The 14,226-nt window shown below is 35.1% G+C and overlaps 1 protein-coding gene and 1 pseudogene across 8 annotated transcripts in view; both read left to right on the top strand.

Moving 5' to 3' along the window:
• Nucleotides 1-14,226, top strand: part of CDK17 (cyclin dependent kinase 17) — a 109,458-nt gene that overhangs the window by 28,818 nt on the left and 66,414 nt on the right. The gene's annotated exons all lie outside the window — the stretch shown is intronic.
• Nucleotides 611-840, top strand: LOC112930649 (large ribosomal subunit protein eL38 pseudogene; annotated as a pseudogene).

The raw sequence follows: 14,226 nt of genomic DNA, 5'->3' as shown, positions 1-14,226 counted from the left end.
GACTTTTTTTTTTTTTTTTAAGATTTTATTTATTTGTTCATGAGAGACAGACACACAGAGGCAGAGACATAGGCAGAGAGAGAAGAGAGAAGCAGGCTCCATGCAGGGAGCCTGATTCGGGACTCCATCCTGGGCTTCTAGGATCATACCCTGGGCCTAAGGCAGGCGCCAAACTGCTGAGCCTCCCAGGCATCCCAGGATAGTTGACTTATAATTCCACTTAGTTTTCAAATATGCTTTTTATTTTCTTCATGTCTATTTGTCCTGTATGTTGCAATACACTAGATAGAATGACAGATATTATATGGTATATAATGTTATTATATCAGTGGCTATGGTTTATTATACTTAGAACTAAAAGACTTCAGTATATAACCTAGTCCTGTATTTGAAGGACTGGGTTATAATGTCCATAAAAGTAATCACAGAAATGACTTGCTATGTAGGAAGGTAACATCTGTGTTCATTTAGTAACGAGTGTGCCCTGTTTCTCTGATGGAGTGTCTAATACTTGACAGTACTGTTTTCAAAGAGTTCATTGATAATTATAAATAATTTTATTTAAAAATACACTGGGTAGGTCTTTTGGGTGGTGCCCTCTGCACACACTCTGCATCCCTTGTAGCCATGCCTCACAAAATTGAAGAATTCAAGAACTTTCTGCACATGGCCAGGCTAAAGGATGCCAAATCTGTCAAGATCAGGAAAAATATGGATAATGTGAAGTTTAAAGTTTGATACAGCAGATACCTTTATACATTGGTCATCACAGATAAAGGGAAAGAAGAGAAACTGAAGCAGTCCCTACCCCCAGGTTTGGCAGTGAAGGAGCTGAAATGAACCTGGCACACTGATTTGAAGTGTATTAAAATTCTTAAAAATACATACATATATATGTGTGTGTGTGTGTGTGTGTATAATGGCTAGTCTAGAAAGGCTGGATGGCATTGGAGGTCAGATACCTCTTCTCAGAAGTGTGGCAGTAAAACTAGGAATAGTTGAAAATTTTTCCTGTTTGTGGTATTGAGTCTGGAAATTGTCTTTATAATTCTCCCCAAGAAGAAATGATCAGAGGCCTACTAAAGGAGGAAAGAGGCATGTTTACAGGTCTTCTGTAAAGGTAATATTTATAGTATTATCTACTTTGTATAAACCTAGTTTTAAGAATACTTTAAAAATTCTATTAAAATATTCTCATTAGGAAATAATTTGCACATTTTAATATAACAGTAAATGAAATTTGGTGACTTTTACAGATAATTTGATGTTGCTAAAATTGCTTTATGGTGTGGTTTTTCTTTTGAAAAAGATCGCACATTCTTTGACTCAATTTTATTCAAGAATATTACAAAAATTAAAAGGAAAAATAGTTTGTATTTCACTTGTGATATGCACATGAGCCAACTTATTTATGAAGAGATTAATGGAAGGAGCACATAGGTATTAAATTTCTATTTTATCAGGATTTACTTAGTAGATTAATGAATCTATGATGACTCACTTAAGTTTTGAGCTTTTGTTTCCTCATTTGCATAACAGGAATGGTAAATAATTATACCTTTTTACCTTACAGAGTCATTTTAAGAATCAAATAAGATGTGAAGACTGCTTATAAACTCCATAGGGCTAGGTACATAATGGTGCCATTCATGTTATTTTAATAGTAAATTGGTAAATGAATTATCTACATGTGTCTATTAGTACATATCTCATCTTTGGGGAGAAAAGCAATTTTATTTTTATTTAACATTGAATGATATATTTAAGGATAATTTTAAACCTTTAAAATTCTAATGGATAAATACATAATAAATAGTTATACAGTGTATAGGATCTCATTTTATAAATATCCAGAGGATTTTTAAACTGACAAAAAAGTATTTGAGGCAAAAAGACAAAGGATTGTTGTCTAAAAAAGATTTTATCATAACTGATACTTTTTGCAAATTAAGCACCTTCCTTATATAGCTTGTTCTGTCTCCTGTTTGTTATGACCTCATACGTTCTTGAACATATTTAATAGCTTTCATGGATGAGACTGAAGGTAGAACTGAATTCTCAGCATTTTCCCTAAAATGGAGCAGTAATTTGCTAATCTTAATTTTTTTTTTCAAGGCAGTTTTTGGTTTATTTGTGAAACAGAGGAAAATATTTTCATTTTCCCGTTTAGAAAGTACTGTCGACCAAGTATATTGAGGTGATTTCCTAAAAAACTTGCTGTTTCTTTATAGAAACTGAGAGGGTTATTGAGAGGATATGTTTAAAGCACTAAGAAAACAAGATGGAAAGAAACAACATAAAAAACAAGTATAGGGGATCCCTGGGTGGCGCAGTGGTTTGGCGCTTGCCTTTGGCCCAGGGTGTGATCCTGGAGACCCGGGATCGAATCCCACATCAGGCTCCCGGTGCATGGAGCCTGTTTCTCCCTCTGCCTATGTCTCTGCCTCTCTCTCTGTCTCTCTGTGACTATCATAAATAAATAAAAATTAAAAAAAAAAACAAGTATAATATAGCTAGATGATTTAACATATGTGTAATTGGAGTCCCTAAGTATTATGCTCTGAATGTTTGGTCCCCCAAATTTCATGTCAAAATCCTAATGCCCACTGTGATGGTATTAGGATGTGAAGTTTTAGGGAGGTGCTGAGGTCATGAGGGTAGGGCTTTCATGTGTGGGATTAATGCTTATATAAAAGAAATCCTCCAAAAGCTCCCTAGCCCTTTCACCATGTGAGAATACAGCAAGAAGTCTGTAGCACAGAAGAGGGTCCTCACATGATCATGCTGGCACCTTGATCTCAGACTTTCAGCCTCCAGACCATTAGAAATTTGTTGTTTATAAGCTATCTAATCTATGGTATTTTGTTATAGCAGCAAAGCAGATTAAGACATTGATGAAATGGTTGGGGGCAAGGGGCAAAAGAATATTTGAAGAAATAATGGCTATTTTTCAGAACTCGTAAGACCACTGATGGAGGAAGTTTGGTGAACCCAAAATAGGATAAATAACGAACTCTTACCTTTGGTATTTTAGAAAACTATTCATAGCATTACTAAGCTAAAAGAAATAGTAATTCTATTTATTAAGTAGTTAACAACTTAAAAGTAGGAGTCAGTAGTACTATGTCTGCCTGCTGTTATGTTTTCCTCAGCATACTGTTCCAGATCACAGTGCTGAAACCCACATAAAAACAGGAGGAGGAAAAGACATGTTAGTTACAGAGGAATCATAAGAATTTTCAAAGTTGACTTTTCAACTACTATGTAAGTTAAAAGACAGTGGAATAACCCCTTTAAAGTGCTAAAAGAAGAAGTAGACAACCAGTAATTCTATACTCTGAAAATATCCTTAGAAAAATAAAAATGAAATAAATATATTCTTGTATAAACAAAAGCTGAGAGAAGTCATTAGCAGCATACCCACACTTCAGGAAATATTAAGGAAGTCCACCAGGCTACAGGAAAAAATTCTCAAGTAGAAGCATGATTGAATAGAGAGTACTGTAATAGTTAAATATGGCAGGCAAGGCTGTTAATTGCTTAAACCAGCAGTTTTAACAATGTCTCATATTCCATTAGAAATGTTATATTGGAAAACAGTATAACATGTAGAAGTAATTATGTGACCACAGTAGCAAAAAGAGGAAGTAAATAGAATTAAATTACAAGAATCTCAACATGATAAAAGTACTAGTTTAAGATAGAAAATAAAGATGCATTTTTGTATCTTTACAGTAACCACTGAAAGAATGATGCTAAAAGATAGGCCTATAGAATACATAAAATAGAATAATAAATATTTGATTAATATTTATTAAAGAAGAACAAAAGACAGAAGAGAATGGGGTCAAATGGAAAATAAAATAGAAAGATGGTAGACTTAAACTCAACTATATCAGTAATTAAATGCAAATGGACTAAATGTTCCATTATAAAACGGATTATCAGCCTGAATAAAAAAAAGCAAAACCCAACTATATGCTGTTCACAAAGCATAAACAATTTCAGAGTAAAAATATGGGAAACAATGTAGCATGCAAATGTTAGCTAAGAAATGGCATGTGTGACTATACTAGTAGATACAGTAGCTTTAGGCAAGAAACATTATTGGAGATAAAAAGGGATAATGTTAAAAGGGTCAATGTATTAGAAAGATATAACAGTTCTAATTTGTATATACATAATGTAAAGCAAAAATTGAGCTAAAAGGAAAAGAGTCCACAATTATAGTTGTAGATTTAATAAACCTCTCTGATAGAACAAGTAGACAAAAAAATCTGTAAAGAAACGAACAGTGACCTTTACCTCACACCAGCTACAAAAAAGTAATTGAAAATGGTCAATGGTCTTAAATTGTAAGGCTAAAAATATAAAACTTGTAGGATAAAAATATAGAAAAAATATTTGTGATAATGTACCAGAAATTTTAGGATGCAAAGAGAACCAACCATAAAAAACAAAAGAGAACAAAAGGCAAGCCATAGAACAGAGATGTCCAATGCATGTTCGACAAAGGACTTAAACCCAAGGAAGTCTTAAGACAACTCTATTTAAAGTGGACAAAAGATTTGAGGAAGTTATATGAATTATATGAATAGATCATAAGTACATGAAAGTAGTCACTAGGAAAATACAAATTAAACAGATGAATCAGAATGACTAGAATTTAAAAAAGATAATGTGGTTATGATGTGGAATAACTAGAACATATACCTTGCTGGTGGAATGTAAAACTGTACAGCCACTTTGGAAAATGGGCCATTCTTTAGAAAGTTAAGTGGACATCTACCATAATGACCCAGCAAAAAAGATTTGTACAAGAATGTTCATAGGAACTTTAATCAGTGTATTCAGAAACTGGAAACAAATGTTCATTAACAGGCTAATGAAGAAAATGTGGTATATCCATATAGTGGAATACTCTTCAGCAACAGCAAGAAACTGGATGCACACAACAACATGGATTAATCTCAGAATCATGCTGAATATAGAAGTCACACATGTAAGAATAAATACTCTTCCATGACTCTGTTTATGTGGAATTTCTAAAAAATGTACTACCTTAAGGAGCTGACATAAAGCTGCTAATGGAGCTGCTGGATCACCTTGCAGCACTGTGACTTCTCTTTCAATGTGCAGTTTATTTTTTAAGTCATGATCTCTTGAATAAGTAGTACTTCATGGGAGCCCAAGATTCTGTGGAACGTCAGTTGAAAAAGTTTGCTGACACCTGAACTAGAGAATCTTCTGATATATTTATTTACAATTATTTCAGAAGTATGCTATAGCTATAAATATTTCTTTTTTGAAAACTTTTGATGTAAGAAAGCAGAATTTATCATAAATACAATTTTAACAGCATTGTTGGAATACAGTTTCTGTGTAAAACCCCTTCAAAATGTATAGTTTGGTGGTTTTTTAAAATATATTTACGTTTATACAATCATCACTGTAGTCTGATTTCAGAACATTTTCATGGCCACCTCAGAAACTGTATCCATTCTTCTCTATCCTCTCCCATCTCCTTCCTTAGCCTTCAAATGTTGAATGAAATTATTTAGCCCACCAGTTTAAAATGAACAGAAGTGAACTAAGGTTAATATTTATGCTATTGAGTGATAAGTAAAAAGATAAAACTGTAAGGGAAATAAAAATAGAAGTTTAAGAAACCAAAATACTTATATGCACCTAAGAACTGATACAAGAGCAATTGGCAATAAAAAAGTTACTAAAATATATTCTGAGATAATACCTCTTCTCAGTACGTTAGTTTTTTTTTTTTTTTTTTTTTTTAAGATTTTATTTATTTTTGGACGAGCAGGGTCAGGGAGGGGGAGAAGCAGAAGCAGACTCCCCGCTGAGCAGGGACTCTGACTCAGGGCTCATCCCAGGACACTGGTATCAGACCTGAGCCAAAGACAGTTGCTTAAATAACAGAGCCACCTGGGTGCCTCAGTACTTTAGATTATTAATGTGGTAGAGTTCTTTTAGGAATTCATAAAAGTCCATGAAAGAACTCATGCAGTCATAGTTTAACTTACAGCATCTTTTTCCCATTGGTGATTTATGCAATAATGCTGTGTTCTATAATCGATGGCATCTTCAATTTGGTGAAATATGTGATATGTTTGAAGTGATGTATGTGTAAGGTAGCTATTCCAGAGGAAGATTCAGAACATTTCAGGCAATAAAAATATTAAAATTAATTACTAGGAAAATATTTTGTCCAAAAGAAAAAACTATTTACATTTTTGAAATAATGAAATAGCATTCATCTAAAATTTTAGCAATTCAGGCCTGTCATTAATTCACATTAATCTTGTGACAATATTTGAATACATGAGAGTTTTAATGTTTCATTTAGATACTAAGTTGGAGCCACAAGATTGTTTTCAAACTTGAGGTTCTGATTTTTTTTTTTTTAAAGATTTCATTTATTTATTCATGAGAAACAGAGAGAGAGAGAGAGGCAGAAACACAGGCAGAGGGAGAAGCAGGCTCCATGCAGGGAGCCCGATGTGGGACTCGATCCCGGGGCTCCAGGATCACGCCCTGGGCGTGAAGGCAGATGCTCAACCTCTGAGCCACCCAGGCGTCCCTTGAGGTTCTGATTTTGTTTAGAAGGTCGGTGCATTGCCTAATTTATAGAGTACAGCAAGGGTGGTGGTTCTTTTAAAGTTTGGAGTGTTAAAGTAGGTGCTCTTATTTTAGTGTTGATTATATAATTTCCTCAAAAGTCATGAGAAAAATCAAATTGCTTAATTTAACTAGAGCCTTGTAAATATTTGCAAAATATTGCCTTAAGTATCTAGAGAGAAGAAAATTGTATAGGTGATGCTGGCTTTTAAGGTATTTTTTATGAGCTTCAGACTCATCCTTCTAAATTTTATTACCTGGTGTAGGAGCTGAGACCCTTCAAACTGTATTTCTCATTTCCCACCTGGTTGTCTATTAAATTCTACCAATAAGAGAGTGGGAAATAGGAAACCAAGGGGAGGGACAAGCGACTTGCTCCTTTATGTTTACTTCTTCCTATCATTATCTTAACAGCAACGGAGGACTTCACCCTGGCAAGAGTAGGAGGGGCAAATGACTCCATTTTGCATTTTTCCACACTCCTAGAACCTTACCACATCCCTCCTAGATACCACCAGCTAGCCTCTTGTTCCCTTTCAGGGATTTGTGTCCCAGTTTTGGAGGGACCCTCCTTCAAGTTCTTGGTTCTTAGTGTTCTTTGAAGAGTGCTTTATTTTTAGAGATCTGGGCTCCAGTTTTACAGTATTTCTCCAAACCCTTGAGTTTTTATAATTCCAATCACTTCCTTTTGTTTCCTTCGGCTCTGGGTTGGGGGGTGGGTGGGAAGGGAGGTGTCATAGCTGCTTCCTGTCATTACTGTCTTTGTGATTATATGATTCCTTTTTTTGCCTTTCCAGTTCTCCAGTTTGTGGTTAACAACTTATACTAAATTCTCTGTAAAAATTACTGATACGATTTCTGTCTTTTGACTGATACCTGACTAATAATAGATTGGTCAAAATAGTAGGCCTTTGCAGACCAAAGCCCTGGAGGTCACATTAGGCCTTTCTTCATTTAGTAGTTATTGAACCTCTGCAGTGTGCTAGGTCTTTCTTTGTTCTCTGTATCCTCTATCAGATGTCTTCCCTTATCTGTGGTCCCAGAGCTGCTTGAGAATATATCTTTATTACACTTCACTGTTGCTCCCTGCTTTTTTTATTTTTAATTTCTCACTTTGAGGCCAATAAATATTTTAATTAATTAACATGCTTGTAGATATGGTTGTAAAGGGCAGAAGTCATGACAATAATTACCTGATAAAGGGAAAGATCTTATTTTGATTATTTTTGGCATATGAAGGTCCTCAGATACTGAGATATTTAAATCAGATGTTAACATGGCATCAAAGGTTATTTAATACTCTTCTAAAAGTCACATACCTAAGGCTTGATTTGGGTTTTCTGGTTTAATTGTTCTAGTTTGGTTGTTTGTGCGATTGACTTATCTCACTACATTTTCACCAACTCTTATACAGCTTTGTTCCAGGGAAGAATCCAGATCCAATCATCATGATATTTCTCAGGTTATCAGGCCTCTACCTGTCATGTCTCACTTTTGATTAAGATTTTAAGCTTCTCCTTCCCTTCTACCTTCATTATGCTCATGGAATGAGCCCTGTATTTCAGTGTGCTTTACTTATTAGTGAATCATTAATGCTTGAGATAGGGCCAATCAGAGGGCTTCCAGGTCTTCTAGTTATTTTGATTGCAATACACTTTGCCTCCAGTATTTAGTGGAGTCATCCTGGCCTACAAATACCCTAGTTCCAGACCCTTAACTGCCATCATGGTACAACATATTGGCACCCATGTCATTCTATTGTTTTACTCTTTAGTGTAGGCTACCTCCTCCTCAGTTTAAATCAAACAGTTTAATTCTATAGCTACTGTTTTTTCTGACAGAGAGTTGGGGACATCTTTCCATTCCGACTTATTTGTAGGAGAGGATCTGTTGATAAGCTAACTGGCTAATTTGAATGTCTTAGTCTACAATACTGAGATTTTAAGGAAAAAAGTATTTCCCCGAAATTTCTTTTTACTTGTTGAGGGATGTAGATTTTTTTCTTTTTGCTTTATTATTTTTTAAAGATTTTATTTATTTATTCACGAGAGACACAGAGATGCAGAGACATATGCAGAGGGAGAAGCAGGCTCCCTGTGGGGAGCCTAATTTTGGGACTTGATCCTAAGACCTAGGGATCGCAACCTGAGCCAAAGATAGATGCTCAACCTCTGAGCCACCCAGGTGCCCTGAGTTTTTGCTTTATCTTTTAGAATTTTGATGGGTATGTGGTCATTTAGCTTTTATTTACTTTTTGAGTTTTTATGTTATTAAATCTTTTTGTTCCAGTGTAGTTAACATGTGGTGCTATTGCTTGTTTCAGACGTACTATATAGTGAACCAGCAGTTCCATACACTACTTAGTGCTCATTGAAACAGGTGCCCTCCTAATCCTCTTCACCTGTTTCACTAGCCCCCCCCCCCCCCCCACACCTACCTCCCTTCTGGTAACCATCTGTGTGTTCTCTGTAGTTAAGAGTCTGTTTTTTTATTTGTCTCTCTTTTACTTTCCCCTTTGTTTTTTAAATTCCATATGTGAGTGAAATCATGTGGTATTTGTCTTTCCCTTACTGGCTTATTTCACTAAGCATTATGCTATCTAGCACCATTCCTTTTTTTTTTTTTTTTTTTAAAGATTTTTATTTATCTATTCATGAGAGACACAGAGAGAGAGGTGCAGAGACACAGGCAGAGAGAGAAGCAGGCTCCATGCAGGGAGCCTGATGTGGGATTTGATCCTGGGTTCCCAGGATCATGCCCTGGGCCAAAAGTGGCGCTAAACCACTGAGCCACCCAGGTTGCCCTCTCTAACACCATTCCTGTTGTTGAGAATGGCAAGATTTCATTCTTTTTAAATGGCTGAATAGTATTCCATTGTATGTATCTATATAAATATACATATATCTATCTACCTATATCTATATATATAAGGTGTATATTTATGCATCTATCTTTATATATACCACATCTTTATCCATTCATCTGTCAGGGACACTTGGGCTGCTCCATAGTTTAGCTATTATAAGTAGTGCTGCAATAAACATGGGGGTACATATATTCCTTAAATTAGTGTTTTCCTATGCTTTGGGTAAAAATATCCAGTAGCATGATTACTGTATCACAGGGCAGTTCTTCTCCTTTTTTTTTTTTTTTTTTTTTTTAAATGGGCTCTGTGCGCAGTGTGGAGCCTAGTGCAGGGCTTAACTCAGGACCCTGAGATCAAGACCTGAATTGTGATCAAGAGTTTGACATTTAACCAACCAAGTAGGGCAGTTCTATTTTTAATTTTTTGAGGAATCTCCACAGTTTTCCACAGTGTCTGCACCAGTTTGTATTTCCACCAACAGTGCACAAGGGTTCCTTTTTTCTCCACATCCTCACCAACCCTTGTTATTTCTTGTTTTTGATTTAGCTATTCTGACGGGTTTGAGGTGATTTCCGTTGTGGTTTTGATTTTCATTTCCCTGATGTGTGATGTTGAGCATCTTTTTGTGTGTTTTACATTGTGTCTGTTGGCCATCTGTATGTCGTCTTTACAAAAATATCTGTTCATGTCTTCTCGTTTTTAATTGGATTATTGGTTTTTGGGAGTGTTGAGCTGTATCAGTTTTTAATACATTTTGGATACTAACCCTTTAACAAGTATATCATTTGCATATATCTTTACCATTCAGTAGGTTGTCTTAGTTTTTGTTGGTCATTTCTTTTGCTTTGCAGAGATTTTCCTTTTTTTAAGTAGTCCCAATAGTTTATTTCCCTTGCCTTAGGAGACATATCCAGAGGGTATTACTATGACCAATGTCAGAAAAATTGCTGCCTGTGTTCTCTTCTAGGATTTTTATGATACCAAGTCTTGCATTTTGAGTGTATTTTTGTGTATGGTGCAAGAAAGTGGTCCAGTTTCATTCTTTTCCACATAGGTGTCCAGTTTTCTCAACACCTTTTGAAGAAAGTTTTTCTCTATGCATATTCTTCCCTATTTTGTTGACGATTAATTGACCATATAACTGTAGGTTTATTTCTAGCTTCCTATTCTGCTCTGTTGAACTATGTGTCTATTTTTGTGCAAGCTCCATACTATTTTGACTACTACAGCTCTGTAATATAACTTGAAGCCTGGAATTGTGATGCTTCTGGTTTTGCTTTTCTTTTTTAATATTGCTTTGGTGATCAGGGTCTTTTGTAGTTCCATACAAATTATAGGATTATTTGTTTTAGTTCTGTGAAAAATACTGTTGGTATTTTGACAGGGATTGCATTAAATGTGTACATTGCTTTGAGTAGTATAGGCATTTTAACAATATTTGTTCTTTCAAACCATGAGCATACTGTTGGTATTTTGATAGGGATTGCATTAAATGTGTACATTGCTTTGAGTAGTATAGGCATTTTAACAATATTTGTTCTTTCAAACCATGAGCATGGAATGTCATGTCTTGTCCTGTTTGTCCTTTCTTTTTCTTTTTCCTTTCCTTTTCTTTTTCCTTTTCCTTTCCCCTTTCCTTTATCTTTCTAAAAGATTTTACTTGATAGAGCAAGATCTGGGGAGAAGGCAAAGGGAGAGACAGAAACAGACTCTCCACTGAGCAGGGAGCCCAACACAGGGCTTGATCTAGGATCCCAGGATCATAACCTGGATTGAAGGCAGATGCTTAATTGACTGAGCCCCCCACATGCCCCTGTGTGATCAGTTTCTTTCATGTGTTTTACACATGTGTTTTATAGTTTTCAGAGTACAAGTCTTTTACCTTTTTGTTTAGGTTTATTCCTAGATATCTTAGTATTTGTGGTGCAATTGTAAATAAGATTGTTTTCTTTTCTTTTTTTTTAAGATTTTATTTATTCATGTGAGAGAGAGAGAGAGAGAGAGAGAGAGAGAGGCAGAAGCAGGCACCAGCCAGGTGCCCCTCCTTTGTCATATTGATGTGATGTGTCACTTTGATTATTCATGAAGATTGAACCATTTCTGCAACCCAGGAATAAATCCCACTTGATCGTGAGGAATGATTTTTGTAATGTAGTGTTGGATCTGGTTTGCTAATATTTTGTTGAGGATTTTTGCATCTGTGTTCATCAGGGATATTGGCCTGTAGTTCTCTTTTGTGGTGGTGTCCTTATCTGGTTTTGGTATCAGGGTAGTGCTGGCTTTATAGAATAAATTTGAAAATTTTCCTTCCTTTTCTATTTTTTGGAGTAGTTTAAGAAGACTAAGCATTAACTCTTCTTTAAATGTTTAGTAGAATTTGCCTGTGAAACCATCTGGTCTTGGACTTTTGTTTCTTGGGAGTTTTTGGATCACTTATTCAGTTTCTTTGCTGGGAATTGGTATGTTCAGATTTTGTATTTCTTGTTTCAGTTTTGGTGGCTATTATGTTTCTAGGAATTATCCATCTTCTCTAGGTTGTCCAATTTGTTGGCATATATGTGTTGGGTAAATTTTTTCAAAACCTTGTATGTTGATTATTTTTTGAATTCTTGAGTTTTTTTAAAAAAGATTTTGTTTATTCATGAGAGACGCAGAGAGGCAGAGACATAGGCAGAGGGAGAAGCAGGCTCCTCTGCGGGGAGCCTGACGTGGGACTTGATCCTAGAACCCCGGGATCACAACCTCAGCGAAGACAGATGCTCATCCATTGAGCCACCCAGGCTCCTCTCTTTGTATTCTTGGATTTTTCATACATCATAGTATGTTAACATTTCATTTGATGCTTCCACATTGTGAAATTGTGAAAATTGTTCGCATATATTTTTACTCTACTCTTGGGAATATGGTAGATATTCCTGCTAAATTAAAATTAGGCATGGCCAAGTGACATGATTTAGCCAATTAAGTGTGAGTCAAGTAGTGTGTGATACTCCTAAATGGAAGCTTTAGGAGTCTGCATATACATTGCCACACTGTCTCCTTCCTGTGGTGGCTACCTTTAGCCTAGGTCCCTGAAGACTTGGAGGAGTGTTCTCAATGAGCAGGTAGCATAAAAGAATAAAATCTTAGTTATTTTAAGCCACCAAGATTTGTTGGTATTTGTTATTGTAGCATAACCTAGTTGAGCCTGACTTAGATAATTGGTGTTAATCAGTGTAACTTTTTTGTAGCAACATTTGTTGAGCAAATACATGTCATATAAAAACTGTTCTCTAGGATATATATATATCTTTTGAAGTTCAGTGTAAGTGGTTGTATTATCAGCAGAAGTAGCAAAGAGAATCTACTGGGATGATTTAGTTAGGTGCCTTATTTTTATCTGTGGGCACAAGCTCAGAGACAGATATTAGATAATGTTGGTAGGCCAGGAAAAGAAGGGAAGCCCAGAATGGAATGGTACATCTTTCAGAAGTGACCAGATTTTATACCTGATAACATGAAATATAGGCCATTTGTTTCTGAAAATAAAAGAAAGAAATCCATCTGAGCATAGTCTGTTTTGGAAGCTCATCTGTTAAGCGAGTTAAGTGACTTAGAGATTACACAGCTACTTAGTGGCAGGATTGGGGGGAAAAATCAAACCTTTTGACTATGTCCTTTTTATTATTAAAACATTTCACTTATTCTCAAGATCTTTAACCAACTTAGTCTTTAATTATGCCTTTCCTTTCATTACTGATTTTTCCCTCTAAACTTAATTAGCATTTTCCCACCAATTTGCACAGAATTGTCATAATCACAATTCTTGGCTCATGACACATTATTATTACTGGTTTGTGCATAATCTTACATAGAATGTATTGAAGCTTCAGTAAAGTAGTGTCTGTGAATCCAGTTTCTCAAACATGCCAATAACTTAGATCCTCCTGTGTGTTTTCCTTGCCTCTCCCTAAATGGTAACTATCATTCTGAACTTTGTATTTCAGTCTTTTACATTTTATAAAAGTTTTATTATAAATACATTTACCTAAACAATGTTTTTTTTTTTCCCCCTTGGTTTTGTTTTTATAAAAAGAATATGCTAAAACATGTTCTTCTGGATTTGCTTTATTAGATATCGTGTTAATAATATTCATTCTTGGTGCATGTGGTTGTAGTTTACTCATTTTTACTACTGTATATAATATTCCATTCTGCAAACTTACCATAATTGATCCTTACTATAGACATTTCCATACTATAGACATTTGGGTTGTTTCCAGTATTATGCTATTACAGACATGTTGTTATGAACATATTTCTACTCATATTTCTAGGAAAATGTGTTAAAAATTTCTCTCAACACAAAAAAAAACAAAAACAAAAAAAAACAAAAAAAATTTCTCTCAGATGTGTACCCAGAATAAAAATTGCAGGCTCAAAGAGTATGCAGTATTTAACTTTATAAAATGGTACCTAATTAATTTCCACTATTGTTATACTATGCATTATTTTTTTTTCTTGACCAGCATTGCTAGAGGTTTACTTATTTCATCTTTTGAAAAAACTAGGGAAGCTATGTTATGAGCCTTGTAATGATTTAGAAAATAAATCATTATGATTTTTTTTTTAAAAAGGGCTTAATATTTTTTTTAAATTTTTATTTATTTATGATAGTCATACAGAGAGAGAGAGAGAGAGAGGCAGAGACACAGGCAGAGGGAGAAGCAGGCTCCATGCACCGG

Source organism: Vulpes vulpes, chromosome 10, assembly GCF_048418805.1.
Source record: "Vulpes vulpes isolate BD-2025 chromosome 10, VulVul3, whole genome shotgun sequence".
Classification (NCBI taxonomy): domain Eukaryota; kingdom Metazoa; phylum Chordata; class Mammalia; order Carnivora; family Canidae; genus Vulpes; species Vulpes vulpes.
This window is presented reverse-complemented; position numbering and strand designations above follow the sequence as displayed.